Genomic DNA, 17,678 nt, shown 5'->3' with positions numbered 1-17,678 from the left:
CTGCTGGGGTCCCCTTCAATGAAGTATCTACGTATCTGTTGAGGAATGGGAGAATATTCCTCCTCAACAGCGGAAAATAGAAAGTAGTGGTGCTGGACGCTGAGGTTTGGAGGGAAATCGACGTTCTACCTAATCCAAAAAGTTTTCCATTGGTTTCACGTCTGGACTCTGGGATCGTCAGTCCATTTAAGGAATTTTATTGTACACAAAATGTCGGCTCGCAAATGCTGCTTTATGACAGGACGCATTTTCATGCTAATACAAACAATCATCGTCTCACGACTGTTCCTCTACTGTTCGCAGTACACAGTGTTGTAAGATATGTTCATATACTTTCACATTTAGCGTCTTCTTAACCTGAATAAGTAGACCGCACACAGATCATGAAAAACGCAACCATCTCCTCTTTATTTCCCTACTGGCACAACAAGATGGCAAGTAACGTTCTCCGGACGCTAACTCTTCCATCAGAATGCCACAGAGTGTAGCATGATTCATCGTTCCTAGTCATCCACAATCCAGTGGGGTCGCTCTTTATACCACATTGAGTGTCGCTTAGCTTCGATTACAGAAATTCGTGGCCTACAAGGAGCTGTTCGACCTTTGTACACAACCTTTATGATGTTCCTATGCACGGACATTGTTCCAGCTGAACAGCTGATAGAACGTTGGATTTCGTGAATGACATGTAGCGCTGATTTCACACGATTATTCTACAAACCGCAGAGATGCTTGAGGGATCCTGTCCGTCAGTACCCTTGTTTGACACCTCATCCCTTTTGATTAGGCTTCCGAACATCTTTCTTCTGAGACAGGCCCCTTAATTATGCTGTCCAAAACCTTTGCGTTTACACCGCGGTACTGGTCTCATGGTATTTGATTTCATGTTTATATTCGAGGCTGTGCTCGGCAACAATTACTTTGCTTTGTTGTTTTAGATGTCCCTTGAATCTCTCTGTTCCGATTGCCTCAAGTAAAACATTTCACCTTTACAGAAGACGTTGTAAGCACCAGTCTTTCGAGACCTAGAACTTCTGTAACCTTATCTGAAGAATTTTACGTATGCTTACAATCTGAACGGCGTTGTAGTAAAATTAACCTCGCGAAACATTACTCCTATACGGATCGACGTGTGTCCCCCCCATGGGGACACAGATAAAACAAGGAAGCAAAGTTTTATTTAGTTTAATTTATAGCTTAATTGCCTAACAAAGTAATCGTATTATGACAGACAGTCAACGACAGTAGTTTTACTTATAAGAACCATCCCAACGAGAATTCATTCTATGAGTGTCGAGTCGACTTGAGCTGCGGAAGATGGATTAACCAATAGCCAGCGCGTGTAGTACGGGAAGCAGCCGAGAAATGCGCTCCACGTCACGTTTAATTGCGAGCATTCCGGGCCCCAACCGCCGCCACGGAACGCCATAATACTGCGTCGGAGGTGAGGACAGTCCTTCACGCTTTATGGAAAGTCTGGTACGCGCCGCTGATGAACTTCCAGCCTTTTACTCGGAAAGCCTGCGTCACGCTTCAACGCCCCAGTAGTGTGTCCTCTCTGCTACTCGTAACGACATACATACAGAAATCGTATAATATATGAACATGTTCCCTAACGCTAAAGCGGCGTTAGAAAACTCTTTGAAAATACACAGCACAAGATTAAAGTACAAGAAAAGATCTGATTGAAATTTAGTATTAAGTTCATAACGAGCACCCCCAAAATAAAGGTAAATATATAATTTTCATTTAACTATGGCCCACAGCTGCGAAAAATTGTTTTCATTGCAGATGTTGGGTTTATTAAATTTGTTGTGCTGTTGTATAGTTTCGGCTTTAAGCCACTTTCAAGAATCCATCCGCTTGCAGACAATACATGTGTAAAATATCAGCGGGGCCATACATGTGCGAGATACAGTGAAATTTCTGATTTATGGTCCGCCTTCTTAGCTGGGTGGTAACGTGTTCGCCTCCCATGCAAGCGGACCCGGGTTCGATTCCCCGACGTGTTGGAGATTTTCTCTGCTCGCGGACTGGGTGTTGTGTTGTCCTCACCATCATTTCATCCTCATCACCGGCGCGCAAGTCGCCCAATGTGGCGTCGAATGAAATAAGACTTGCACTTGGCGGCCGAACTTCCCCGAATAGGGACCTCCTGGCCAACGATGCCTTCCCCTCATTTCCATTTTTTTTCTATTTATGACAAATGACGGAGTTGTTGTTGTGGTCTTCAGGCCGACTGGTTTCATGCTGTTCTCCACGCTAGTACATGCTGTGCAAATCTTTCCATCTCTGCATGACTACTGCAACTTACGTCAGTTTGAACCTCGTTACTGTAGTCATTCCTTCTCTCCCTCGACAAGTTTTAGCACTACTTTCCATTATCGTATTGATGTCTCATCAACCGAGCCTTATATTAGTTTAATTTTGTCATAAATGATTTCTCGCTGATCGGTTCCATATATCCTCATTAGCTACTACAACTTCTCATTTAATTGCAAAAGCGTCTGTTCTCCTCTTGCCTGAACAACTTTCCACTTCCGTAGAACCTACACTCCTTACAAACATCCTCCCCCCCTCCCCTGACACATTTGTATTATATGCTAATAAATTCCTATTTTTTAGAAATACTCCCATTGCTACAGCCAGTATGCATTTTATATGCTCCCTGCGTCACACATCATGAGTTATTTTGTTGCCCAAATAACAAAACTCGCCTACTACTTTCAGATTCTGATTTTCTAATTTAATTCAGTCAGTAACGCCACACTTATTTCGACTTCTTTCGATCATTCATGTTTTACTTTCGTTTATATTCACCTTTTAAGCCGTTTTAAATACACTGCACTTTTCATTCAATGGACTTTCACAAATTATTTACTTCTCTGGCTGTATTACAGTGCTAGTTTGTCGAAAACTGACTTATTTAGATAATAGCTGTGTACAAAATACAAGTTGAATTTTGCAAAAAAGGAAACAGCAAGCTAGAATTATTACAGGCATTTATTTATACATACACAAGTTGATGTCACAAGCAGAAGATGACGAGACAAAGAAAGGCTATGAGAATATGAAACAGGTAATTCAGTTCATAGAGAGAGATAAATGTCTAATAATCATGGGTGATTTGAAACATTAGAAGAATGAGTTATGGGAGAATATTAGCTTGCTAGTAGGAATGAGAGCTGTGAATGAGTTCTGCAATAAATTTCAGCGTGTATAACGCGGTTTCGAACCGACATTTTCATCTTCAAACGGATGTTTGGATTCACATTTATTGAAGCTTACGTTAGTTTTCTTATCGTCTTCAAAAACTGATCTAAGAAATGACTTAACTATATATAATACCGAATGAGTAAAGTGTAAACAAATATTTAATATAGAGCTATATTAGTTTCAGTACGACAACACTGCAACATAATGACGCGGGATTTTCGACTGACTTGTTCCATACCAATTCGACAACTTCTTCTCCGGCGCCAGCCTCTTCACCTCAGAGTAGTACTCACACCCATCATCCTTAAATATTTTTTTGTATATTATTGTCTGTCTTCCGCTACAGGTTTTATCACCTGTAGCTCCCTCTAGTACAATGGAACTTATTGTTGTAGCTGCACTTCATCCCTAACACGTGTGTTGACGACGAACACCGACGTGTGTTACTACAAACAGGGCGCTGCTACCAATCCAGCATCAGACACGCATACCTAGGCTCCCAACTTCGTAAAAAAACTGCAGTTCTATTACTAGAAACACACATTTATTTCATGACACACGAAGACGGAACTAGAAGAGACTGTAGAACAATATTCCTTGAATCTGGTAGTCATGTTGCGATGCTGGTGGTGTCGCGCGTTGTCGAAAAGCGACGGAACATTCTTCGGACATGTGAACTGTAATCATCTGGAGCAGGAGCAGGGACTACGACTGCAAATGGAACTCCGACAGGCTCTCGCTGTAACTCTCCCAGTAACAGACTCTCGAACACGCTCTGCTGGTTAAGGCGTGGAGAGTGACTTTCATGTTGGTGCGCAGTGTTTGTTCCAAGTGACGTGTGATGGTTCCTCTCTGCGACTTCTCCAGCGAGACGACCGTCCTGTGAAGCTAACTCTGTTTGAGGGTAGTATAACTCGTAGGAGTTCCGCCTCAAGGTCACAACAGTTATTACCTGATGCTTTGACACATGTCTATTATCCTGTCCCTTGTTGTTGTCAGTGTTTCCAATACATTCCTTTCTTAGCCGATTCTTCGGAGTATCTCCTCATTATTTCATCTTATCAGTGTACCTGATTTTCAGTGTTTTTCTACTGCGCCAAACTCAAACGCTTCTCTTCTCTGATTCCACCACAGTCCAAGATTCGCTTCCATAGACATACATTCTCAGTTATTTTCACCTTAAATTACTTTTGAGTCTAACGGATGTGTCTTGACCGGGAATATCCGTTTTTTTCAGTGCGAGGCTCCTTCTTATGTCCTCCTTGCGTCGTTCGTCATGTTTTATCTTACTTATATTTTAAGAGAGTTCCCTCATTTCGTCTACAGCATAGTCCCCTATTTTGATGTTAAAATTATCGGTAATCTTCCTGATACTCCTCATTTTCTTCATATTCCTGTGTTTAACGAACTGTTAATTCCGTTCAGTGTGTCGTGCAATGTTCCCATACGGCCACCGAGAATAACAATGTCATCAGTGAATTTTGTCTTTGATATTCTTTGACTTCGAATTATTTCTGTCTCCTTTTGCGGTCATTGCCCTTTCGATGCACATATTGAACCACTCTTTTTAATCCGAGCACTTGGATCTTGATCCTCCATTCGTATTGCTACCCTGCTTCCATCAGCTCACACATTTTTTTTTTTTTTGAGAATTTCAAACATCTTATACAATATCACATCGTCGAACCTTTTTGTAGGCTGACACACCCTCTGAAACTCTATAAATTTTTCTTAAGTCTTGCTTCCATTGTCAAGAACAACATCAGACTGCCTCTCTGGTATCTTCACTTTTCTTAAAGCCGAGTTGAGTTATAGTCAATTATTTCTTTCTCTTCTCCTGCATATTAGTCTAAGAACAACATCAGACTGCCTCTCTGGTATCTTCACTTTTCTTAAAGCCAAGTTGAGTTATAGTCAATTATTTCTTTCTCTTCTCCTGCATATTAGGCTTGGTAGTAACTTACTTGTATTTATGTGCTGTCACGTTCTCCGCCCTTGATGTCTTCGGGATCATGTAGATGATATGTTTCCGAAAATTTAATACATTCTACACACGAACTTTAATAGCCGTTTGGTTGCCGGTTCTTCGAGTTATTTTAGAAATTATGAAGAAACGTTATGCTCTCAGCTTTATTGGTCTGTAAGTCTTCCCGAGCTCTGCCAAGATATGATGGCGTGTTTGTTCTGTATTGACTCCCATTTCATATTCTATGACGTCCTCAGTCAAGTCGTCCCTTTCATCGAGGCATTCAGTGCAATCCTTCCATCTATCTGCTGTCTTATTTGATAGTAACAGTGGAATTGCCACTTCCTTCTTAATATTGACACTGTTGTTTTAGAATTTACTTTAATGTTGACACACTTGCTTTAGTTTTACAACATGTTCTTTCGTCTTTACTGTATGCTGACCATGTCCTTCCGACCACTCTACAATCTATTGATATCTTTACATTTTTTCTGCGCCCATTTAGCCTTTTATTTCCTGTTCTTCCTGTTTATTTTATTCTCTATTGACTTACAGTGCTTTCCAAGGACATTTTTGTACTTCCTTCTTTCATTGGTCAGTTCAAGTATTTCATATATTATCCACTGACTTTTAGCGCTTACCTTCCCTGCACAGTATGTCTTCTGTGGTGTCCTTTTTACAGATGTCCACTCCTCTTCAACTGAACTGCCTATTGTGCTCTTTATTGTCGCACTTCACTATTCCTTAGTTTGTTGATAAACAAACGGTTCCTTTTTATTTGGACTAATAGATTTTCTCTCTGCCTCTAAAGTTTTTTGACTGGAAAGCCTTCTGACTGGTTGAACGCGGCACGCCACAAATTGCTCTCCTAGCCTAGCCTCTTCATTTCAGAGTAATACTCGCACCCTATGTACTCAATTATTGTTTTGTGGATGTTTTCCAATCTCTGCCTTCTACTATAGCTTTCCGCTCTACAGCTCCCTCTAGCTCCATAAAAGTTGATCTCCGATATCTTAATACGTATCCTACCGTCTAGTCCCTTCTTCTTGTCAAGGTTTTCCTTTCCTCGCCAATTCTGCGGAGAACCTTTTCATTCTTTACCTTATTGGTTCACATAATTTTCAAAATTTTTCGATGGCACCGCATCATAAATGCTTCGATTTATTTTCGTGCTGCAGTCCATGATTCGCTACCATATGATGCTGTGCCCCAAACGGCCATTCTCAGAAATTTCTTCATCAAATTGCTTCCGATACAACTGACTTTACGAAATTTAAATTGTTTATTTGACACAACAATTTATTTTGCTTCGAAGCTAGAAGGATTCATCAACTTCGTCCTCTTCGTCACCACCAAATTTTGACGTTAAGCTTCTCTCTATTCTCATTTTGCACACATGTCTTTTTTCGATTTAGTATCATGCATAATCCCTGCTTCTTAGATTATTCATTCCAGTCAACAGTTTCTGTAATTATTCTACAGATTTAATGCGGATAGCAATGTCAACAGTTCATTTTATCATTGATACCCCATTTCTGTCATTCCTGTCATTACGAAAGACGGTATCTACGTCTTACATCTTTTGTAATCCGCGTATTTTGTTCCTGGACTGTCAGCCTTCTTGTGCCTACATGGTTTTTATGCATATTGTATACTACCAGTAGTTACCCATAGCTTACGCCTATTTTTCTCAGAATTTAGAACTTCTTGGACCTTTAGGCTTACTCGAACGCCCTTCCATGCCGACAAATCCTATGAACGTGTCCTGATCTTCCTTCAGTCTTGCTTTCATTACTAACCGCAACGTCAGGACTGCGTACCTAGTGCCTTTACCTTCCCTAAAGCCAAAGTGATCGTCATGTAACAGACCTCAGTTTTCTTTTCCATTCTTCTTTATATTATTCATGTCAGAAATTTTATGTATGAGCTGAATGTGCGATGTTTTTCGTACTTACCTGCACTTGCTACCTTCGGCATTGTGTGGATTATGTGTTTCCAAATATCTGATAGTATGTCCCTTGTCTCTCATAAAAATCAACTTGGACAGTCTTTTGATTGCCACTTCCGACAGTGATTTTAGAAATTCCGATGGAATGTTACCTAGATGGAATGTTATCTAGAACGCAGCATGTCATTCTCAGTGGAGAAAAGTCTTCCGAAGTAAGAGTGATTCCAGGTGTGCCGCAGGGGAGTGTCGTAGGACCGTTGCTATTCACAATATACGTAAATGACCTTGCGGATAACATCGGAAGTTCACTGAGGCTTTTTGCGGATGATGCTGTGGTATATCGGGAGGTTGTAACAATGGAAAATTGTTCTGAAATGCAGGAGGATGTGCAACGAATTGACACATGGTGCAGGGAATGGCTATTGAATCTCAATGTAGACAAGGGTAATGTGCTGCAAATATATAGAAAGAAAGATCCTTTATCATTTAGCTACAATATAGCAGGTCAGCAACTGGAAGCAGTTAATTCCATAAATTATCTGGGAGTAGGCATTAGGAGTGATTTAAAATGGAATGATCATATAAAGTTGATCATGGGTAATGCAGATGCCAGACTGAGATTCATTGGAAGAATCCTAAGGAAATGCAATCCGAAAACAAAGGAAGTAAGTTACAGTACACTTGTTCGACCACTGCTTGAATATTGCTCACCAGTGTGGGATCCGTACCAGACAGGGTTGATAGAAGAGATAGAGAAGATCTAACGGAGAGCAGCGCGCTTCGTTACAGGATCATTTAGTAATCGCGAAAGCGTTACGGAGATGATAGATAAACACCAGCGGAAGACTTTGCAGGAGAGACGCTCAGTAGCTCGGTACGGGCTTTTGTTGAAGTTTCGAGAACATACCTTCACCGAGGAGTCAAGCAGTATATAGCTACCTCCTACGTATATCTCGCGAAGAGACCATGAGGATAAAATCAGAGAGATTAGAGCCCACACAGAGGCATACCGACAATCTTTCTTTCCACCAACAATACGGGACTGGAATAGAAGGGAGAACCGATAGAGGTACTCAAAGTAACCTCCACCGTCAGGTGGCTTGCGTAGTATGGATGTAGATGTAGATCTAAACCTACTATCTGATTTGATCTCAAACGTTCACCGTTCCTTTAAATTCTTGCTAACAACGTATACCCCGATCTTTTTCATAATAACTACAATATCCTCTTTTATCGGATCAGCACACAGTTTCTTCCCATCACTTCGTCTTGAATGTACTCTATCCATCTTTTCACTCACTCTTCTGTGTTTAACAGTGAGATTCCCACGCTCTCTTAATGTTTCCACCCTTGCTTTTCATTTCAACAAAGGTTGTCTCCACTTTTCTATATGCTAAATCATTTCCATCGACTATCATTTCTTCTTCTACGCATTTTTCCTGTAGCCCCTTCATATTGTCTTCCTTGCATTTCCTATTGATTTCGTTCCTAAGTGATTTATATTGCCGTATTCCTGTCTTCACCCTACCGTTTTTCTACCTGCTTCTTTTGTCGATCATTCGAAGTATTTCTACTGTTACCCAAGTTTTCGTCGCAGTTACCTCCGTGCTGTCTATGGGCGCCTGTCTAACATGTGTGATTGCTCTTTTAGAAAAGTCCACAACTCTTCAACAGAATTGCCTTCTGTGGTATTTCGTATCGTAGTGTTCCCAACTTTATTTAACTTCAAACGCCTCAGTATCTGACTTCCATCCAAACTAGTTCTTCCAAACGATTCTCTTAAACTTCTGTGTATTCTTCATCATTACCAAATTGTTATTTTGCTCTATATTTGTCAGGTACGAATTGCAATACAATACCTGATTTCAGAATCTCTGTCTGACCATGTTTTAATTCATCAGGAGTCTTCCCCCGTCTTCAGGCCTTTTCGAAGTATAACTGCTCATGTTGTGATTCTTGAACAGAGTATTCGTTATTACTAGCTGAAGTTTATTGCAGAACTCATTATCCTCTGTCATTCCTACTAACAAGTACATCTTCTTCCATAACTCTTTCTTCTTTCCTGTGTTCGCATTCCAATCCCCCATGATTATTAGACATTTATGTCTTGTTATGAACTGAATTACGCGTTCCAAATCCTCGTAGACTTCCTATGTCTTTTCATCTTTTATTGTGTGGTCGACGTGTATAATATTTCAACTATTTTTGTTGGCGTTGGTTTGCTGCCGGTTCCGACGAGAACAACACTACCCCTGCAACGTTTACCATAACTCATTCTCTGTCCTACATTCCTATTGCTATCGAATTCTAATCCTGCTGTTGCATTTTTCTGCTGATTTTGATACGTACCTTACGTTGCTCCGTATTTGCTTTCCGTTTCACACTTATGACCTCCGACTATATCCATATCGGGCCTTAACATTTCCATTTTCAGATTTTCTACCCTTCATACTACAATTGAACATCTGATAGTCCACTCCCAGAGTTTTAAAACGTTACCCTTTCGTTGGTTATTCAAGCTTCTTCTCACGGACACCTCTCCCTTGACAGTCCCCTGCCGGAAATCCGAACTGCGCTCTACTCCGGAATCTTTTAACGACGTTGAAGTCATCATGACACTTTTTCAGTTATTCAGTTACAGGCCACATGTCCTGTGGATACACATTATGTGTCTTTAATGCAGTGGTCTCCATTGTCTTCAGTATCTTCATGCCGTTGATCATTGCTGATTCTTCTACCTTAATGGGCAGTTTCACACCCCAAGAGCAAGACAGTACGCTGAACCTCTGTCCGCTCCTTCGCTCCCTTTGACAAGGCCGTTGGCCGAATGAGGATGACTTCCTATGCCGTAAGTCTTCTGCCACAATTGGTAGTGACTTTTATTCATGATATAAGCAATGGTGGTTTTCAAACCATGATGCTTTGATTACTATTCAAATAGGCTAACCCTTGCCCACGGGTGCAGCGTTAGTATATTATGAATGGGGTTCGCATACACCAAAGATTTCAGTTGTCCCCACAACCAAGAACCCAAGGGATTAACATCGGGCAAACAAGTTGGCCGACGTACACAGTCCAATCCGTTTCCAACTGAATGTATGTAGAGGATACTTTTCTTTTTCCTTTTTTTTTTCATTTCGATGGTAGTAGTCTGGTACTCGATCATGCATGAACCACAGCTCCAGCCGCTGTTGGAATGTATCACTTCTAAGGGGATAGATAAGTAGTTTGATAGAAAAAGACTGGTGAATAGTTTTGGATATGAAGACAATTAAAAGCAAGGGTTTTAATATTGAGAGTGCAATGGGAACTGCACTGTTAAATGCAGAGGAAAGAGCTAATACGTGAAGGTCGCTATGATGGGGAAGAAACCTGCTTCGATATAGAAGATGTAGGGGATCCAGTGTTAGAAATTAAAAGCGCTTTGGAGGACTAAAAATCAAATAAGGCAGAAGGGATCAATAACATTTCATAAGAATTTCTAGAATTATTGAGGCCAGCGCCAACAAAACGATTATTCACACTGGTGTGTAGGATGTATGAGTCTGGCAATATACAAAAACCATCTTCCACACATCTCCCAAGGTTGTATGAGCTGACATGGCTGAGAATTGTCGCATAATTACCTGAATTGCTCATGGATGCAAGTTTCTGATAAGAATGATATATAAAAGAATGGAAAATAAAACTGAGGATGTATTGGAGGATCACTTTGTCTTCAGGAAAGGTAAAGGCACCAGAGAGGCAGCTCTGATGTTGAGGTTTATGATGGAAACAATACTAAAAAAATAAGACAGGCTCTTAGAACTTGTCGACCTGTAAAAAGCGTTCGACACTATAAAATCATGCAAAATTCTGAGAAAATAGTGTAACGTATAGGGAAAGGTGGACAAAATACAATATGCACGACAGTCAAGAGTGAACAATAAGAGAGGAAGGCCAAGGACTAAGTGCTCGGATTAAAAATGACGTAACACAGAGATATAGTCTCTCACCCCTGCCGTTCATCTGTACATCGAAGAAGCAATGACGAAAATAAAAGGATGGTTCAAGAATAGAATTAAAGTTGTAGGTATCACTGATAAGATTCCTGATGACATTGCTATCCTCGTGAAAGTAAATAAGAATTAAAAGATTTGCTGAATCGAATGAAGAGCCCCGAGTACGGAATATGGATTGACAATAAATGGCAGAAAGACGAAAGTAATGAGAAGTATCATAAATTGAGAGCAATGAGAAACTTAACATTGGCGATCATGAAGTACATGAAGTTAACGAATTCTGCTACTTAGGCAGCTAAATAACTCATGACGGGCTGAGAAACATGGATATAAAAAGCTGATTAGCACTGACAGAAAGGGCGTTCAAAGCGAAGTCTACTTGTACCAAACGTAGTCCTTAATTTCAGGAAGAAATTTCTGAGAATGTTTGGAGCACAGCATTGTATTGCAGTAAAACATGGACTGTGGGAAAACCGTGACGGGAGAGAGTAGAAGCATTTGAGATTTGGTGTTAAAGTCGAATGTTGAAAATTAGGTGGACTGATAAGGTAAGGAATGATGCGGTTCTCCGCAGAATCGTCGAGGAAAGAAATACATGGGAAACGCTGACCCAGAGGTAGGGACAGGATGGTAGGACAATCAAAAGTCTGATGTCTCCAAGATAACCTGCGTTCTGGATTTTTTCAGCGTACGGGACACTGGCTTGATTGTTCCTTATGAGATAATAGGCTTCCATTTACATCTACATGATTACTCTGCAGTTCACAGTTCAGTGTCTGGCAGAGGGTTCCATTACGCTAGTAAGACAAACATAACATGCAGTGTAGAAACATTACACATACTTATCAAAACTTCAAAAACGGATCAATTAGAACTGTCTGTGCATGCACCCACCCAGATCTATGCGGTTTACAGTAAGAATACTGAGAGATATTTATTGCACACTGCATCCGTGGACAACAACAAAGAAGTGTGCCTTTTTCTTTTTTGTGTTCTGTAAGTCGCTCGTAATAGCAAAGTGCTTGTAGTAGAAAAGGATTGTTTCTCTGAGGCGAAGATGGGCAAGTGCTCGTAGTTATTAGGGTGTGCATTTTAGATACTTATATAAGAAATTTTTGACCTATTTTGTCCATACTGTGGGCTCTCAAAATAAAATTTTCTCTGGTCTTCGACAGATGTTTGCAACTTTGTTTTGCGGATGTGTGGATGGAGTCCATCCAAACAATTACTACTTATTACGTGTTTCGTTTTCCGCCCAGTGTCAACGAAAAACTTTGGTTTGTTTCCCGTTACAAACAAAATGATTTTTGAGGTAAAATTTTACAAACCCGTTCCGATAGAGAGGTCTCAAATTTGTCAAAAGCGATATTCGGTCTTGTGATGCAAGATGGGGCTATTGCTCGCGTGTTGTCTCCCTGTTAATAGATACCAATGAAGCGGATACCGCGCTAGGCTAATTAGAGACAGCTCTAGCGAATGTGTACGCAAATGTCTGCTGTACAAATCACTGTTAGGCGTTACTGCTGCCTAATTTCTATGGTTGCGCTTAAATAATAATCATTTGCGTATCCAAGCATGTATCACACTTCATACCAATGTGACGCCATCAACCCATTGTTGTAGTTTTTACGGCCAGCCCTTACCCATGAGCCCTTAGCATCACGGTAGTACGAGACGGCATTTACCAGTTTCATTGTCAGTTCTGTTGTTTATGTCCCTTGCCCTTGGGGGACTAACCTCCATTTTCGAAAAATGGAAAAATAATAGCTGGGCACTAATACTAAAGGGCCAGATGAAGTACACCATCTCTGCCTCGTGATGACTGGGTGTTGTGTGATATCCTTAGGTTAGTTACGTTTAAGCAGTCATCAGTCATCTATGGTCATCAGTCCCCTAGAACTAGGGGACTGATGACCATAGATGTTAAGTCCCATAGTGCTCAGAGCCATTTTTTGAAGTACACCACCAATATGCTGGAAGATCAGCAAGTGAGAACTGTGCGACACTTTGTACAATCCGATAACCATGTACAAACCTTGAGAGGAGGCTAGTCACATTTATAAAACATTTTGATGTGTGTCATGGTGTATATCTGGTTTGCCCGCATGTAGTATGAATCATCCACAGCACAGCATTCAGCATTTTACACTACACCCTCAAAATAATGACCGACAGGGTGCTACAAACGCCCGCCCAATCATTTGTATTTTATTTTATAAACGATCTCTTTCAGAGATATTTAGCTTATTTCACCTGTTTGAGCATTATGTAGGAAAATTAGGAAAATCTGGGTTTACTAGCGCATGACACTTCTTAACAATACACAGAGTAGTATAGAATAAATCAACTTCTGTTTCCATATTGCCTCTGAATGGCGTAACATTGCACATTCGGAGATATTTTCTGTGTGCTCCAGAGACACCAATACTGAAACTGGAATGGTGTGGCAGTACGTGTGCTTGAGAGTCGACTGAAGCATATAGAGGATGTTGTGAAAGAGTGCGTTGTGAGGGAGGTTTTTGGTTCACTATGCTAACTGAACAGTCTAGTACACAGTTTTCCATTGGTTTACACAATAAAGGTAGAATATGTAGCGTTGATTTTGTGACATATTTGTACATAAAACTGAGAAACTACACATTGCTGTATACATTTATTTACACTGCTCTGCGAAACTTAACGATGGGATAGTTAAAGTAACATAACGTAATAATTACTCGGTGGAAATGAATAACAGTGGGAGAGCATGTTGCCGGAAGTCTCCAAGAAGCACAGATAAAGTTGGACTTCATATGGTGTGAGTTCAGCTTGACTATTGCAGCAAATGGGGCTCGCCCCACAACACGAGGCAGTTGAACATCGTTAAAAATACAGTGTGTGCGTGTGTGTGTGTGTGTGTGTGTGTGTGTGTGTGTGTGTGTGTGTGTGTGTGTTAATAAGCGAGCAGCAACATGAACCGGAGATCTCATTTGGATGACTTTACATCGGTAAGAATCATCGGGAAACTGGAAGAAGGGCAAAGTACGACGAACATAGTCCAAGTGTTTGGTATTTCTCGCAGAACTGCTTCATGTGCATGAGGCTCGTTCCGAAAGAGAAACATTGCTGTCTGAAGAAAAAGAAGAGGTCGACCACGGTCAACAAAAACAGCAGATGACCTCTACATTGTGCAGTAGGCAAGAAGGGACTTACGTTAAACAGCGGGTGCAATTGCTACCTCATTTAACACGACTCTAAGACATGCAGCCTCACGTTTCGCTGTGGCACTGCGGTACCAATGAAGTGGCCTCTTTGCCCGAGAACCAGTACGTTGTGTTCCTTTCCCACCAGTTCATCGGTGCAACGTTTGCTATGGTACCAAGGGCACAAAGACTGTGTAAAGAGGGGTGCTCTTAGGCCGAATATTCAGATATAATCTGAATAATGATTCTGGAAACCCTCATGTGGCGGGAGTTGGTATCACGTCTTGCACCCAGGAGCATTGTCGACCGTGACTTTTTGTTGGTGCGGGTGCTATGGTGTAGGGAGGCACAATGTTTAAGGGCGTACTAACCTCCAAATCATTGAACACGAAGCACTCATCTGTCAACGTTATTGTGACACTGTACTCATTCCCAATGTGAGTCTTTTCAAGGGTAGATTCGGCTGTGACTTCATTTTGCAGTCGCATCGAACAGCACTGGTGGAGTATCTCTTGGAATGACATGATATTCGTGAATGAACTGGCCTTTCCTTTCCCCCGAGCAAGTGTGGGATGCGATGCAAGAAGACATATTGCAGCACGTCCACATGCGCCACCGACCATCCCACAGTTTTCAACGGTGTTGGTGGAGGAATAGAACGTTCTTCACAAGACCTTATCAGTATCGTGGACAGCATGAGAGCACGTTGCAGACCGTGCGTTGCTCTTCATGGTAATCGCACACCCTTTTAGGAACAATGTCCCACATTTTCTAATATCCAGGGAACCATTACGAATCGCGATGACTTCTGTAAAATTACTGTTTTTGAATAAAAGGTTTATTTCTCTTAGACTGCGTATTTCTCTCTTTTACCTACTGTATTACACTGTAACTCTGTATTGTCCAAGTTTCATCGACTCACGTTACTCGGCAGTCACAACTCATGCGAAAGCTGCTTCATTCCTTAAGTCTTGCACTCTGGAGCCCTATTTAGTGTCAACACAAAGAAACGGGTAATGCCAGAGGAGAAGAATAATACTTCAAGATCAATAACTGTTAAGAAAGTACAGACTGTTTTAATAGAGGACTGTGTATATAAAGGGGAGAAATGGCTATTGGATGGGTTAACTTGAATGAGGTGGAGACAAGTATGTGGACGAGAGCTATTCTGATTAAAGGTGAGTCATTAACTGTCTTTTGAAGTAGGAAAAGCATATAACATCTTTATGGAATTTGAGCAAGAACGTTGCGAACTCGGTTTACTGAAATGGTGCGGAGAGGATTGTGCTACACTCATAGCGAGTATTTCTGCTGTGATGGTCAGATGGAAGAATTAAAGTTAAAGGAATGTGAAAGGGTGTGCAGCGACTCAGTAGGCAATGGATCAAGCGTCTCAACGCTTACGTACATGTAACTACGGTAATTGTTCGTAAGCAGTAGTCACAGGGTGAAAACAGTAACGTCAGAATTTTACCACATACACTCATCATATATATCGTAATTTTTATCCAACGTGAGTTCTAAAAAGGAAGTCCTTGAAGAACCACGCGAGTAAAAGACTGGGTCTGCTAGTGATTTTACTTGTTTCCTTTTAAGTTCTACAGGGACTACTTTTTTATACCTATTTAGTATATAGATATATTCTGCCATGTTCATATTAACTGTAACAGTCCTTCCAGACCAATCTGACGTAATTTTATAGGATTATCACAAATTTCTTTACATAGGAGGAACTAATTTCTGTACCATTTCGGAGTATTGGTGGAAATGTTTCTCTAAACTGAGGAGCAATCAGATTTTTTCTGAGCTAGTAAAATTGCTAATGTTTTAGATAGACTAAGTGTCAGACCCATAATCGGTGCTCTGTGTGATGCGGCAAGTAAGTCAGCGTTTACATGATGGGTGGCTGTGAGCATGATTGCTGGACTTACACATAACTGAAGTTTGTCGGCGAATAGATGATACTTGAAATGGGAGAGAACATTTCAGCCATCATAAACATGTAACGAGAGAGGTAAAGCACATAGTACTGATCCTTGAGGGTACTCTTAATATTACATTCATCCATTGCGACATTTTTGCTCCGACTGTAGGATACTATTGGTAGGATGTACGTCATCAACAGCAACATTGAGCAACACTTGAAGAAAAAATTTGATTTGTACGTTTCGCAAGTAGAACATCAGAGTCGAAAATAGACACAAACAGTCTCGACCGCAAAAAAAAAAAAATTATTTTGTGGTAATCGATTTCAGCCAGTTATTGACCTTCTTCGGATGTCGTTCCAAGATGTTAGGCGGTGAAGGTGAGCGTAGCAGGTGTTATCACTGCTGTGATAACATCTGCTGCGTTCACTGCTATCGCCTACCATCGTGGTAGTAGCTCTGAAGATGGTTAAAAACTTACTGAAACTGAGTACCACAAAATAAATGTGTTTTTGCGGTCGAGACTCTTACTTTTTCCAGACCGCGGTTCTCTACCGAAAAGTGTTCTCAAAAATGGAAGTCAAAAGTTTTTTCTGAGAAAAAGCACGTGATCGTCGTTTCGTTTTGGCTAAAACTAATTTCAACTGATCCATCACTTTTATAAAAGTAGTTGTCATACTGCAGTTCTTGTGGAAGCCATACCGGGTTTCGTCGAGAACGTTATTTGAGGTTATTTAGTTGTTAATTTGACCATGGACTAAGTACCCTAAGGCCTTAGACCATGAAAATTGACCAGTACTCTGAGGGATCTTTGGCAGAAGCCTTTTATATATTGTTTTTGAGAGTACATACCCCAGACTGCTGGAAATATGCTGGAGGTCAGAGGGTAGTCAAACAAATCCGTTGTTGTGGGCCGTAGTGGATCGACATTAAATTTCACCACTTTCCCTGTAAACAAAAATTCGTGCTATTAATTTGCTGGCCTAAGGAAGGTTACATGCTTTAGAAAGGAAATTTCGATACCACCCACCGTTTATTCCAGCCGAATAGAGCTAACAGAATGGTATTCTTAGTTGACAAAGAGAAGTGCGTACTGGATTATGTACTATCCTGTTTGAGGAATGAATAAAAGATGCAATTTATTATCACAAGTGATCGTTTCAATTAAGATGGTCCAGCCCACCTGAACTGCAGTGATTCCTAGCACCCACACTGGAACAGAAGTACTAATCATAAAAAATGGCATTCCACCGCTACTAATTATGATACTAGACGGATCATTACGTCTCTCATCGCTACAAATTACTCACGTTTATTGTTTCATTCGTCAAACGGCAGGATTTTGTTGTCAGTTCAACGAAATGCGCTTCTCATAAAGCCCGTGGCCGTAAGGATGGTGCACACCATTCAGGCCAGTCTTTATTGATATTTTTTTTTCTT

This window comes from Schistocerca serialis, chromosome 4 (genome assembly GCF_023864345.2).
Source record: "Schistocerca serialis cubense isolate TAMUIC-IGC-003099 chromosome 4, iqSchSeri2.2, whole genome shotgun sequence".
Lineage (NCBI taxonomy): Eukaryota > Metazoa > Arthropoda > Insecta > Orthoptera > Acrididae > Schistocerca > Schistocerca serialis.
This window is presented reverse-complemented; position numbering follows the sequence as displayed.